The sequence below is a fragment of the Arctopsyche grandis genome, chromosome 5, assembly GCF_051622035.1.
Source record: "Arctopsyche grandis isolate Sample6627 chromosome 5, ASM5162203v2, whole genome shotgun sequence".
NCBI classification, from domain to species: Eukaryota; Metazoa; Arthropoda; class Insecta; order Trichoptera; family Hydropsychidae; genus Arctopsyche; species Arctopsyche grandis.
This window is the reverse complement of record NC_135359.1, coordinates 16697705-16710330: the sequence shown is the minus strand read 5'-3', so window position 1 is coordinate 16710330 and position 12626 is coordinate 16697705. Positions and strand designations below refer to the sequence as shown.

Sequence of the window (12626 nt, the reverse complement as noted above, 5' to 3'; positions counted from 1 at the left end):
AAATAGATCATAAATATTAATTATTTATTATATTATTTCCAGCATATTCTGAAATTGATTAAGTTGCAATATACATGTATTCCAATATACATATTTAAAATCTGCATCATATAATACATATGTAAGTATGTTATCTATATAATACATATTAGCTATGTTTATTTAGATAATAATTTGACGTCATCGTTTAGAATATCGAAGGTAATAGAAGGATTAATTGGAAACTTAGACTATAAATTAAATTGTGAAAGTATCTCTATAAATTTAATAAAATCAATTGATAGCATTGTGTCAATTCGAAGTATCAAAATGATGTACATACATACTTGCTGTAATTTTATTACACGTGTATTATTAGACCGAAAATAAAAATGTTTCATTTGATTGTAAAAACTTGGGGTATTATTGATGACGGTGAACCCGAGTGTACCCGCGGCAATATATTTCACGAAAGATTTCGAAAGAAAACGTATAAATTCAATTTCGGTAATGGCCGTCGGAGTTTTAGAGAGAAAGGAAGTAACAGAATAAAATAAAATTACATATAAATACAAATAAAAAAGTGGTCGGATTTTTTTCCCATTCGAATTTGATTAAGTACCATCGGGTACAACGTTAAAATAAATAAATTGAGACGTAACTAATATCTACGATCGAGGCTCCTTTTCTACGTGAGAGAAAATGCGACGCGTTACTAGGAGTTTCTGGTATTGAAATTTATTACAGTTGAAAAATGAATTTAACGGTACGACGACTAGAGATTGAATATATATGGCTCGGATTAAATGTACCTAATAGGAATCCATTGAAAAATCCATTCAACCCACTCACAACCACACCGAATATCTTATACATACATACATATACTGAAATACGTACGCATGGACAGAATTTAATTTCACACAACGTGAAGTATTGAATAATGTATTATTTGAATGGAAGTGCACCAATTTCGGTATAAACTTTAATTTGGCGAATTTAATTAAGAGGAGAAAGTCGCAGGATGAATCAAAATACCAGACATGACAAGCGAAACTAGTTCAATTATAAATCCCACAGTTAAATAGCAGCTATAATAATTTTAGTTTCAAATAAGTCGCCAGTTCGAGTGCAGGTGAATCAAAAGAACAATCATCGCAATGGCAACCGGTCCAATTATATATTCAACGGTATATATTCAAGTAACAATGAAATTTCAGTTTACAACAAGTTGCTGGCGGGTTAACGAAGTTTGAGTGCATTCATAGTGGTGTGGGAATACCTGAACGTCGATTACAATAAATAAACGTGTGCACTGGTTAAGTGACAATGATGCATGTTGCACCGATGCGCCGACAAAACGTATATCCTACCATTAATCGGCGCCTCGTAACCGATCAATTGAATTATACAGACCATGTTTTTTATTTTTATTTTCAACACTACGAATTATTCATGTAAACATTCCCTTTGTTGCCACTCTGGGTGCTGGTGTTTATCGTGCGCATTCATCAAGTCGATAGAGCAATGGGTTCGTGAGCCACAGAGTCACGGATCGAAATCCAACCAAACTGGTGAATGTTTATTTAGTGTTTGGTATGCGGTGTCAATGTTTATTTGTTTAATTCACGGTAAATCTCAAAAGCCCTGTTTATTTTGCCTATCAATCCTATCTAATATAGCATGACAATTTTATACACAATATAAACGCGTATGACTCGACGATGAAGTAATGTAATAGTGTTGAGATCGGTCATGATTGTATAACAAACATTTTTTTAAATCTTTCGAGTTCTTAATTTAATTTCTGTTTTATTACGCATACACACTTTGTTATAGTAATATTGGAAAATGTATACATATATACAATTTCAAGCGATTTTTAATCACTTTAGTCGACTTTTCAAACTTAATTATCCGTGTTTCACAGTTATTCGACCTATTTGTATGTAAATATTTAGTAAAGAAGAAGAAATAAAGAGACGTATGAAATAATTTAGGCGAATGAACGTCGTTTTAAAATTAAAAATGTCACTTTGCCCGAAGAAAAATATCTTCGATCAATGTGATTTGCCAGTGATGACGTTTGGATGTAAAACTTGGACATTGAACGCCAAGATTCTATATAAAGTTCAATGTACTTAAAGAAGTATGGAAAGCTGCATGATCGGCATAACGAGTAGAGATAGGAAGCGGAATACGTTGGTGAGAAGTATGACGAGGGTAGTGGATGTAGTGGAGAAAGTGAAGAATGTAGCTAGAAGAATGGAAGAAAAGTGCACAAAAGAAGTGCTAGAATGGTACCCAAGAGAATGTTAAAGGGTGAAAAGAAGACCGCAAGGAAGATGGATAGTCAAAACTTTGAAAATGTATGGGAGTTTTGTAAATCATTTCATTCCCCTCATTTATGATACAATACTTTATTTTTTGAGATGTACCAGTGATTTCAACGATCAAAGTATCCGTATTATATATGAACATATGTAGTTTTGGAGTCCTATTTGGAGTGGAGGTCTAAACTATTACTTTGAAATATAACTGGAAACTTCATAAGCATATGATTGATTATTCAAGCCATTTTTGAAATTGGAAAATGTGTATTTGTATGTGGGTACTGCATTGTTCCATCACGGCTAGTATGTGCGAATTGTCGGAAATACATACTGAAAGCTTGTTCGTTAGTTTTGCGTAGTGCTGGGTGTCCATTAAACCATGGATGGAATTTTCAATGTTCGCCAGGGACGAACTCTCGCTTTTTGTTACACTGTCTATTCTCAGATAAGTCCATTGTGCAAAAATCCCGTGGCCAGAACTAATTCGGCCTCACCTGCGAGACCGCTTTCCAGGCATAATCCTCACCTCCTCGCCGAGAACAGGACCGCAAAAGCCGGGAACGCTCCACTGATTTTGTAAATCCTGTCCCCGTGGGTGTTGCCTCGCTGTTTGTTTTGAAAATTTTCAAACTTTGCCATCTGCAAACCCCGACTTTGAGCCGCTAATGCACTGCGGGGATCCCCCTCGCACTCTCCCGGTCTAAAAAGCCACGTTTCCGTCGCGAATGCATAATGCACCTATGTATTTATGTAGGTGCGTGACGAATGCGAGTGCCACAATGCATTTTTCAACGCAACCCCTGAAACTTTGTAAATTAGCCGTCGTTGCACTGTTGCTATCTATCCATTATATTAAAACTAGAATATGCATATAACCGACGTCGCACGAAACTAAATTTCTAGTTCCTTAGGCAAAATATGACATATTTCCTAAGAAATTTTGATTAGGTGTATTCGTTATTTGCTAACCCATTTTTTTAATAGAAAAATTAATATAGTGGTTCGTATTAAAATGTGCGAAATTTATTGTTAATTTATTACAAATTTGATATAAGATTCATAGGGTGTTGTTTCAAGTTGCCTGACAACAAATATGTGTGATGTTATGCTTTTTTCAATCGTTCTCAAATTTCTGGATACCTACACAATATTCCGTCAAATATTAAATGACCTTTCGTCGTGACGAAGGACAGGGATTTTTGATCCCTTCCACACCAAGGATTCTGTTTAATGGTGTAGCAAAAACAGTAAGACGGGTAGTCGAAACCTAATACTTTCTAGGGCTATCCAATAGCGTGTTATGCATTAATTACGGTCTAGTCCAATTACGGACACCTTTGAGATTTGATCGAATTACATTTTCTTCAACTACAATAATTTATATACATAACTATGCTAGTAAATTCAAAATTATCTAAGAATACAATATTAAGAATATCTAGTCTCTTATTCCCACTTGTGGATGAATAGAATAACAAAAGGAACTATAATACGGTAGCCGTCGTCGAACAGGTAAAATTACAATGATAACGAGTCAAGATTTAATTATAAATTTAAATGCGTCCCACGCGCCCGTCGCCGGATCCGGCACTGGCAGCACAAAGTTTTAACGGAGCTAAATGTGTTAAAAACCCACGCCGCCACTGTCGAAAAAAATGAAATAAAAATAAAATATGAATACTCGAAACCCGCTAAATATTCAATGGAAAGTTCCACTGAGTTTGGATTAACGGGGATTCTACGTTGATTTTTGATTAATTAAAACGAAGACGAATACTTTGAATTGTAATAAATCTCCGGACTAAAATGAACATTACAAAATTATAAAGTTATCTCTTCGGAATTGTACAATTGCTCAACACGACCTCTAAGAAAAGCAAAAGAACAGCGTTTCACATAATCAAGCCTTCCACATAATTATAATTATTATTCACGACACAACAATAAGGAAATTACTTGAATTTAAATTCAATTCTAAAAATGCTCAGAATATATTATCATTAAATTGCAGTAAGAAAATGTAGAATGAATGCAATACAAATGTATGTAGAATTATTCAGAAAACCGGTTGCAGTTAGTAACAGATTAACGTCAAGCAAACACATATGTATAATACGTCACTTTCAATCCAATAAAAAACATTTAATTGAACTTTAATATTTATACTGTAATATACATTTTTTCTACTGACAGACTCGATTATCTTATTTATTCATATTTTGACACAAAAAGCTTTCGGTAACAAACCGGTCTTGGATCTCTTCGGTGAGTTTATATTACAAGATTCACTTGAATGAACAATTCAACAAGTCATAACATAAGATAGCTAAGAGGAAGTATCTGCAGTAAACCAAAACAAAGCATGCGAATAAATAAGGTCTGGCGTTTTTCAAAACCAATTAAGGTTGTTACACTTTTCTTAAAGTGAAATATATCTTGTTCGTAATACGAAACCGTGTCACATGAGAAGATATTGCTTCGTGATTTTTACGACGATGTAAAATCGAGATTGCTCCATGCAACTTGGGTACGTGTATTTTGTATGACAGGAAGGTCACGGTCGCAGTAAAACTTTGACACGGATCCAACGATCAGATACAAAACGCGATTTCGCGTTTGAGTTGCTGATTTGTATGTACATATGTGCAGAGAACGTATCATGTTTATGCAACGAACGTTTTACACAAGCACTAAAAATAATACCAAAGAAAATGTACTGTCGTTGTGATGCAAATGTGTTAAGTCGGTCGCGGATACGATAAGCAAAAGTGTTACAACTTCAACGTAGTACACAAAGATTGAAAACGTAAGCATTTTAGATAAATACGATATATGTATATAAAGTCGAAGTGTATTTTCAGTTGTAATCATAGAAGTAGAATGCATAGAATGGTCATTGTTAACAAAAGTATCGTCTAAAAGCGAGCCATCGAAGAGAGAGACGGAAAGTCAGAAGAGAGACAAGAGAGAGAGAGAGAGTCGAAGTTTAGCAAACAATGAACAAACTCTGCCGCGCAGAGTTTTTGTAGCAACATTTTTGGAGGCTGAGAGCGATTCTATGCATTCTACTTCTATGGTTGTAATATATTCTAACTGGAGTTTTAGGTCACTCGTATTCAAATACGATTCAACTAGTAAATTATATGTCTACAAACGCAAATACACTTTCAACAATGTGCGCCAATAATAATATAACAGTTGAGCTTTGACGTTCTGATTTCTTTACGAATGCTTTAGAATTCAATAATGCGTTAATATTCGCTAGGTATTATAAAAGTAATGAATACCGTATTATGATAGCTCTAAGAATGTGTTCAAAACGTGACTTTCTAACTCAATTTACTAATCGAGTGACGTTTTCACGAAAACCTAACCTTTACATTTAACTAATATATTTTGTCCAGTTGAAATGTAATTTGCCATGTATATATTTCAACTGGAAGAAAAAAACTACAACTGTAACAGATATGTACATGCATATATGTATAAAATAGCAAAACAAAGTTTTTATTTTAAGTTTACTTAATATCGAGTATTAATTAATTAAATTTTGGATACATAAGAATTTAAATTGCAATTATGTATTTAAAAATGAGATTAAATTTTCTTTAATATTTTACAGTTGAAATTCTTAGTATGGAAATTCATTTTTTTAATTTTGTAATGAAATTTGACGATCAGAGCCTAACCTCAACAGTGCGATTTTTCTAATTAAAATTCGTTTTTTTCAAGTTGATTTTCTTGTGAGTTCGAACCTCACGTGAGTTAATACCATCATATTTAAAGCTAATTTAAATGAAAACTATTCACTCATGCATTTCACTGTATTTTTTTGTAGTAAAAGTTCAATAGGAGACCGCCTTTATCCAACGTCGGTTTTTACTCAACTTTTGCGCGTATTTTATCCCGATAATCCTCTCAACCGGTCGCGTTGGTCCAAATCCACTACCCTAGGGATTTTTTCGACCATCTGATACTCGACGAATGAATCGGGCGTGAAATTAAAATGAAATGCACCGACCGGGAAGGGAGCGTTGCAGAAAAAAATAACAACACGATGCACAGATTCTCTACTTTTGCGGCCATATTTTTTTGTAGGACTCCATTTTTTTCTACCAATAAATTTTATTTTAATTTGGCACAAAATTAGACGGGAGAGGTGTAACGAGGCGTGCGGTGCGGAGGGTGAATGTGCGGTAGCGTAGGATAATCGATTTCCGGTTCCGTTTAAGGTTTGTTCGATTGATGGTGATACGAATACGTACATACGTACGCGTGGCAGTATTTATAATGCACTACGGATGAAAATTTACATAAATATATTTAAAATATATGCGTGTGTGTTTTTTGAGTGGGTTGAAGCCTCCCAATGACCCTAAACCTCCCTGGCATCGTATTGGCATTGCATGGGGTAATCTCTCCATCTCGCGCGACCGCCGGTTTTGATACACTAATGCGTTGATACATTACGAATGCTGGGCGTCCCTCCCCAGGGATAGATAACGTTTTCTCCGGAAAACTTGTTCCGGATTAAAGTTTTCCAGAGCCGCCCGCTTTGGAACGTGAGAGCCGTTGCGCGCAAAGGGGTTAAACCCGTTCTTTAGATTGGTGCGCAAAAGCGAAATAAATACTTGAAATAAAATTCAAGAACTTTGTGTAACGAAATAGCCTTGAATTTAACAAGAAAATATGTACAGCATATAATATTTCAACTTATCTGATTAGTTCTCAGAATCGTTTTCATACTAAGTAAGTACATACATATGCATGTATGTATATATAAAATTATAAGTGTGACATTGTCACACAGATAATAGATTAAAATATATTTCCTATGATGAAATTTCTCGTCGATACTTGGTGAATAGTATGTACATATGTACGTAGACACAATATTATAGTGACTGGGATGAATTAAGTATATAATGCAACGTTTTTATTTCCGAATGCAATTTCTAAGAAGCGATCTCGTTTTAATAGTCGACCGTTTCAGCCGGTGATTCGAACTTTCGAGTCGTTCGCACGTACATCGTGTCCCAGAGGAATTTAGCCCTAAAGTACGGAAGAAGTACCAACGCTCTGCACGGGCGGTGAGTGATGCCGATGAGAAGGGTGGGAGGAAAAGGGGGTTGTTGTAAAACTAGTAATGCCGTTCGCATGTAAAACAAGTCGCAGGTTGAAGGGCTCGAAGGGGAAATTAACCTCCGCGGGCTGTAACTGCGACGGGGGATGAAACGGGGAAGTTGCAGGGGGAGGTTGCGGTGGTGGAAAAAGGTATAGTGCGATTTTACCCAGCGCTTGCCTGGTCAGGGCCAATTTTTCCCCAGACGTGCTTCTAAAACCGTTCAAGAATACATGAATAGCATTACTACTAAAATAGAACATCCATCTTTGCCGAATGATTTGTTTTCACATGTAAAAGTAAAGCCTTTTCTTGAACTATTTCTGGTATGTACAAAATGCAGCACACCTTACTTCTGTGAATTTTTGAGAAATATTTAAAAATAAATATACTTGTAATTTTTTACTTATACATATGTATTTCTTTCTTTTGCAGTAGGCAAACACTAAGCCTCGATTCTTATTGTTTGAATAGCTTTTTTATGTATCATTAAAATACTTGAATTAAATTGGTTAGATTCCAACCTATTGAACTGATCGATAGAAATCGTGGATTTTAGTACTATTTCAAACAGTTGTGAAATTAAATTTTAAAAAATTGAAGAAATTTATTTTCAGAAACATCATAATTTAAATCATCATTTTGAATCAAATTTTGATGATTCTGATTTGTCATTTAACGCTCGAATTAGTACGCTTAGATAAAAAAAAAAGAGATTCCTTGAAACCAAGTTAACGCAGTGAAAACTGGCCCAATGAATACCTAATAAATAGCTTGAGAAAAAAATGTGTAATAAAAATTATATGTTTGATATTAAAAATTAAGTGTTTTAAAGCAATAAAATACCACAATCTATAGAAAAAACATCCTACTATTGATTCAAATACTCATTTTTGACACAGTAATACTAGATTTCGTGTTAAAGAGTGTAAAATTTAAAATCTTGCACATTTTTTTAAACGTTCATATTTAATAAACGAGAGGAAACCAACAAAAATCATTGTAATATTTGAATACAGTGGGTTAAACTTAGTAAATAATGATTAGTCTCCGCTTCAGTAATTTTTTTGTTGCTCAGTGTTATCAGACTTGAAACAGATTTTTTTTAAATAAATTATTTTTAATTTAATAAATACATCAACACAATGATGATCGTTAGCGCTCAAGCCTGCTCGTAAAGCTACTGAATGATCCGATCAGAATTATCCCATTATATCCATTGATGGGATAATTCGGTTAACTGTACGACCGTTATCTACGATTGAATCTGATATTATACATATATCTCAAATCAAATCGTCGTGATTAGTGGTCCGAAATTAAAACCGATTTTTAAAAATTATATGTAATTATGAAATATAATGCTTTTAAAAATTGTAATGTTATATTGAAAATGTATGCAGTAAACTCAAAACTAAAAGCATAACCTAACTAAACTCAAAAACCTAACTATGTAAAGAACATTAAATCAGATTTACTAACATACATACATATGAATGATCTGTTATATAATAATAAACAAATCGAGTAACGTAATAATAATCACCTCATCGAGTAACAAAGAAAAGGAGCACCGGTAGAATATACTCAAAATATTTCATTTTGTAAAATCGAAATTTAAAAAACATAACAGCACATCCCTGATATATTGCAAATTTGTAAAGTGGATAAATCTTGTCCACGTAACTATTACTCTTTAGTAAAAATTTACTGCACATTGGATATTTATTGCATGCATACACATCGACACAAAGACACGGTGCATACATTGTCAATGCATTTTCTCAGAAACGAACACACGACTTCAAGTATACGTCATTTACGTCGTATTACAAATTGCCGACTAAATGCAGCGACGCATTCCGTGGCTTTTGATGCACCGAGCAAGCAATAATTTATCATATTATTCCAGTCAACCGAGAGTGATTAATCGACGCGTTTACGGTAATCTATATCGCCTCGTCGACCTTGCAAGTATAATCTCTCAACAAAGAGATATTTTATAACGAACGTTAATTAATCGAAACTTGTACAAACGCTGGATGCATTCTAGTGCTTCCTGCGGCTTGAGTGCAGAGAAGGGGTACCCCAGTGCTTGAATGCAATTTATGCCGCGGGCTAAACGAGTGTGCGCGCACCATTAACGCGAGTTCGATAGAGTCGCACGCAAAGGGTTAAAGTACGTACCTACGAAAAAGTATGTAAATACAGCGACCCTTTCTAACACGAATTTTCAACGCTCAATTTGAGTGGGTGCATTTATTTCAAGTAAAAATCTAAAAATGAGGTTTGCTTTGACAAACTTTTTGATAAAATAAATGTACATTCATATTTTGAATATGCATTAGTTAATTGCATGTCGTAAATAAATGCATATAAAGTAACACAATTAATATACATATATTCATTTTGAATGAATATTGAATAGGCGTACGTATACTTACATATTATATGTAAATACACCGATAAGGTCTGCGCGGATCAATTTCGAGCCGAGTTCCTTTAGTATTAAGTTTCACGAGGTGTCACGACCAATTAATTATGATTGTATTATGAAATTTACAGCACGAATTATCCGGAATTTGATCGTAAATGCAACTTTGCAACAGTTGTATCTGGCACAAACTTTGGAAATTGTGCACGAGAGTTTAACCTTTTGACTATGAATTGCATATTTTTACTATCAATTAGAAAGGATATATGATACAATAGATATACAAATGTATATATATATATATATATATATATATATATATATATATATATATATATATATATATAATTGTTTAACTATTTTTAAAGATTCATTGGCCTTGGAAGAACTACATGTACCTATGTGTATACGTACTATTGAATAAATTTTAATTATATGGGAAATAGATGAAGAAATATTGAAAATGTATTATTAGCCAAAAATTTAATAAACTAAGAAAATTTATGAAAGAGATAACAAGTCGAAGTTTTGATCGTCCGTTATTCGAACGAAATTTAAAAATATTCGGTGTTTCACAAAATGTGTCGTAATATTTTATTTTAAAACAGTTTGCTTAATTTGCGAGCAAAATCGGACATATTGAATTATGATTGATTGAATTTTGATTTATGTCTCCGAAAATTGTGAAAAAATTCACTCAGAAACACGATTTGGCATTGTCATTCTTTTTCGTATAAAAAATAATTTTAAACATTTTTAGTTTTAAACAATTATATACAGTATCGTATTAAACAAATGATAGTGAAAGGTTATATTCAATAGATTGAATAAAATATTTAGTGTTTCGCAATTGTTAATTCGCATCAATAATCTAAACTTTTTTGTAAGAAGGGCTGTAGATTGTACATAGTTTGGGTGTCATCGATAGAATATTTACGAGACTGGGTGATGACGATGACGATGTATGTAATTTCGGTTGAATTGAGTGAAGCAGCAGCGATATTGAGGCGTATTGCAATCAACTATTTAGTTTTGATCTAAATATGAATTGGGAACATCTACATACATATATGTATGTATATATGACGGAGTTGCTATAGAGACTTCTGCAAGTGGAAGTGTCGAGCGGCAGGGGCTGTCGCACAGTGCTTTCAACTCACATCTTGTGTATAATCATTATATCTAATGATGATATTTGGTACTGATGTTCAAAAGTTTTACCGTAGGTGTTGCCTTTGGCAACCTTTAGTGGCACCTATAATAGGGGTTAATCTAATATATAATTTCGAAAGAGACTTGTAATGCATGTATAAGTAAGTATCTTTGATTGGGAACTTCGAAAACCAAAACAAAGTTTCTATGACGACGATTCAATTTATTTTTCGATTCAAATAAATTTAATAAAAAAAGAAATGAATATTTACTGTTAGATTCGCCATGTTTAAGCTGTTTATATTACAAATACTGAGCGAAACCGGGTAAAACAACTAGTATATAATATATATACTCTTCCATTTGGGCCTCACAGGGATATTTCGTATTTGCAGTTGGTTCGTATTTATTGAACACATTCGAATCCTTCATTCTTTTTTATAATTGAAATTTTTATTATTTGCTACTATTTAATACTTTATTGTTTTTTATGATTGTGTAAAATTTAGTTTTGGTTGTGTATACATATGTATATATTTTTATTTTTGTCATGTCTAATTTCTATAGTTATTATTTTGTTTCTTTTCTGTTATATTTTTGACCATTGTGGCGCATTAGGAATTCCTGTAATGCCACAATATTCCAAACTTCAAATAAATACATAAATAATGGGTAAATAAATAAATATGTAGAAAAGTTTTTGGAGTCAATCCGATTAAAAAATATTGTAATGCGGTATGTTTCGTTTTTAATAAATACTTGGTACACTTGTTGACCGCATTTTTATGTGGCTCTATTAAGGACGATTAGGACCATCCAATTAAAGAAAACCATCCGTAAAAAGGCACTAATTTCTTCAAACAATCAGTATGTATTGGGCATAAACAGAATTCCCGGTCAATTTTCGGCAAATTGATACGAACGAAATAAAACAATTGGATCGTAGGCGAGCGGGCCGAGGTCTACGCCGAAGCTAATCAATTATTCCGAAACATTTTTTTAACAGCATACCGGCGAGTACGCAGAGCTTTTTTCGCACGTTCGTTCGACACAAAAAGGTACAGATGGGATGAGAAAAAAAAAACAATCGTCCGGAAGTATGCGCGTTTTATTGCGGGATGGGGAGGGGAAGGGCTACGGAGGGTAGAGCACAAGAAGTGGGTGGAACGAACAGACTGAGGAATTGAAAAGGATGGAAACCGGCATTCTTCGGCTGTGGGTGGCGGTCGTAGACGTGGCCCAGGGCCCAGGGCCCCCGGACCCCCGGGGCCTCTACGCTCGTAGAGATATGGCTACGGCGTGACGCTATTACGAGGGAGCACGTGCCAGCCAGCACCACCTATATACACACCGCCGGATACACGTACTACCAAAATATGGCCGCTACGCTGTAGATTTCTACGACAACGTTTTAGAGACGAGCCCCCCCCCCTCCCCCCTCCCAACCCCACCCCCTAGCTCTACGTCTTTTCAGCGAAAAGCGATGCTGAAAGTTATGCCCAAGATGGGACGGACGCGTTACAGCCGAACAATGCCCGTGGTTGACCATTGGCCGCATACCCCGTGTACCTCTTCTTGTAACGTAGTCATGTATTTTATTTCACTA

The 12626-nt window shown here is 34.4% G+C and overlaps 1 protein-coding gene across 3 annotated transcripts in view; it reads right to left on the bottom strand.

Moving 5' to 3' along the window:
- The window catches only part of LOC143912252 (uncharacterized), a 210007-nt gene that overhangs the window by 144157 nt on the left and 53224 nt on the right, over nt 1–12626 (bottom strand). The window lies entirely within an intron of this gene.